The sequence below is a fragment of the Cotesia glomerata genome, unplaced genomic scaffold (genome assembly GCF_020080835.1).
Source record: "Cotesia glomerata isolate CgM1 unplaced genomic scaffold, MPM_Cglom_v2.3 scaffold_16, whole genome shotgun sequence".
Taxonomy (NCBI): Eukaryota; Metazoa; Arthropoda; class Insecta; order Hymenoptera; family Braconidae; genus Cotesia; species Cotesia glomerata.
This window is the reverse complement of record NW_025401997.1, coordinates 121,885-124,935: the sequence shown is the minus strand read 5'-3', so window position 1 is coordinate 124,935 and position 3,051 is coordinate 121,885. Positions and strand designations below refer to the sequence as shown.

Sequence of the window (3,051 nt, the reverse complement as noted above, 5' to 3'; positions counted from 1 at the left end):
ACTTTGAGGACATTCGGGTAGTTTGATGTCGGTATAGAGAGGATTATTATCTTTTAACCACGTTAAAGATTTAAAAATACTTTCTAGATTAACCAAATTTTCCCAGATTAAATTAGATTTTGTGGGTATACCACGAACAACAATATATAATTCATGATGTTTGTTCAATGGGTCGGTTGTGGAACAAATTTTTTTCATTGTTTCTTCTATAGGCAATGGAAGATGAAAAACTTGACCTTGTAGTTTGTCACGGGGCTCCTTCATTATCCGTTGAAGGTCCTCACCCTAGCCGCGGTTAGTTATCGACGGATCACAGGGCGCTGTGGTCTAGGATACTCGCGCAGTAACAATAAAAATTAACATAAGTTCCGGGGCCTAGAAAATAAGCGTTCCGCGGGTGGGGATAATTCCACACCAGGGGCAAGTGAAGTTGGCGCACCGAAAAGCGACATTGTGAAGCCGGAGCCCGAGACACCAGCACGAGATCTTGGAAAACAGGTAATTATTTATTTTCCTCTGAGTTTCTTGTGGAACCTTCAGAGCGATTAATTGAACATTTATAATTGATATTTATTGCTAGGCATTTAGCCAGCCTAAATATCCTCCAATAATTATTCTAACTATCCTGAATTTCCAGATTTAATTTACCGTTGACTAAATCCCGAGCTACGACGCAATTAACCAGATCCGAGATACCTGATAGAGCTGTGTAATTTGGCGGACAAAATTTGCCTAGACCGAAGGCCACAGAAACGACAACGGAAGCCGAATTAAAAGAAAAGAAATCGCCAAAAATTTCTCAGGTACAGAAAATTTAACCTCGGTAAATTATTGCGTCGCTCCCGGAAATTCTAGGCACAGGCCAGGTTCCGTCTTCCAATCACCCTACTTGATTAATTAATTAATTATCCGAATTCAAATAAAATATCTAAATTATAAGTCGAAGTTAAAATTAGTTAAAATGAAATTTGAATAAATAGAAAATTTGACAAGTCGAAAAATTTCAAAATTAAAAATAAAAGAGGTTAAAATTAAAATTAATATTTCTATAAAATTGGTCAAATAAGTTTAAGTTAAAATTTATAAAATCAGAAAGTTCAATATCGACAAATTTGAGTTAAATTGCGTCATTCATCTGAGCGAAATTCTGTCGATTAAATTTATTATAAATTATAAATTAAAATAAAACTAAAGGGAATTAAAATTAGAGATTTATCCGAGTTAGATTAAAATTGATTAATAAAATCAACAATTAAAAATAAATTAAAATTTTAAATGAAAATTATTCATTAAAATTAACTTTGGGAAAATATCAAAAAATTTTAAATAAAATAAAATTCTTTAATTTAGAAAATTACAATTGTCAAGCAGTAAATTAATTTATAAAAAATTACAAGCGTAAAATTGTCAATAGATCAAAATTGTTCAAAAACTTCGATAAATAAAATTGTCAAATTCCAGTATGATAAGTTTCAAAAATAATTAAGATAAAAATTTAGCCTTGGAAAAATTTAGCCAAGTTGACGACTAAGTCTCAAATTCTTACTGGAATTCAAAATAGACATAAGCCGATTATTCAGGCAGTTTGAATTCGAGTAAATTTTAATTAATCTAAAATTTATGTTGAATAAAACGCTGCTGTGATATTAATAACTAAGCGACCAAAATTAAATAAAATTATTTATCGAAGTCAAGTTAGGGACCGGGAAAATTGATTCCCAGGAAGTCATATTGAAAAAAAGTATTTAAGAATTTTAAAAATGATTGTTAATTAGAGTCAAGAGTGTGTTTGGATGAAATTATTATATTGTGTGTGTGTGTGGAAAATTAAATTTACATTATATACTCCTCGTTCACGGGCTGTCGAGGAGGTTAGTATTAGCAGGTTGTCGACTAGTGTCATGGTATCCTCCTCTGTCCTAGTCGACTTCAGGTTCCTTAGTCCCGTAGTGAGGGTCCGGGCGACAGCGAAAGGGCTAAGGACGGTTTGAACCTTGGGCAGGGGTCCGGGCGACCACCCAAGGTCAAATCTAGAGTCTTAGAGCGTGAGGGTCCTGTGGACAGCGCGACTTAGGTAGAAACTGCGGTATAGACGCTCCATATGAGGGTACCGTCAGGAATAAGCAACTATGATAGAAACTACAGTATAGACGCTCCTTCAGAGGGTACTGTTAGGATTAAGAAAATTTTTCGGGTATGTGAGTGTGTGTGAGAATTAAAATAGAATTTAATTATGTAAAAATTAAGAAAATAAATTCATGATCAATGTCAAATCTACTTGTTATTATTTATGTCAAATTTTTATGATTCCTCTCGACCCTGTGACATCTCTCTTGCTTGGACCGGTTCTGGAAACCGTGATAAAAATTCCAGTGGTGCCCTTAATTATTAAATTTAAATAAAGGGGTGACCAAGGGACGGTACCAACCCGTTACAAGTTTTTGTATTCGCATAGTGTGGGGTATATTTTTTTTAGCGACTGTACCTAATCTTTGGATTTTTTGAAACACTTTTGCTCGCTGAATAAGAACTTTTTCGTACTCATTCAATGCAATAATTTCGTTTGGAATTTTTTTAAGGAACATGTTATTTAGTATGCAAGCTGGAGGTACAGTATTTTGTCCACGAATTTCGCGTAAACAATTATCACAAATAAAGTCGCTTTTCAGAGTTGGATCTCTCTCCTCAATGAAAGTAATCAAATCGAGCCACGTTCTATTTGAAATAGGATTATGCATTCTACTTATTTCAGTGACTTCTCTTTTAAAACATAACTTTTGACAATATATGCATTTAAAACGAGGTAAATCCAAGGACCGCTTTGTAAAAGCCACAAATGCGGATTTATGTTCTGTCTGTATTTTATCTTCATCTAAGCATAACTTTTCTTGTTCATCTAATATAGATCCGTTTTCCTTCATTTTATTTGTTATTTCTATCAAAAATTTCAAATTAGCAGATTCTAAAGCTGTATGTAAGTGATTCAAATCTTTAAAAACCTTTTTGATTTTATATATAAGTTGTTTGATATATCGAACTGAAGGAAAATGA

At 33.2% G+C, this 3,051-nt stretch overlaps 1 long non-coding RNA gene across 1 annotated transcript; it reads left to right on the top strand.

Annotated features, from left to right (window-relative positions):
• Nucleotides 1–250: 250 nt before the first annotated feature.
• On the top strand, nucleotides 251–921 carry LOC123273903. The gene is made up of 2 exons (XR_006511391.1): nucleotides 251–498; nucleotides 638–921. It is a non-coding gene; the product is annotated as an uncharacterized LOC123273903 (long non-coding RNA).
• Nucleotides 922–3,051: the final 2,130 nt, after the last annotated feature.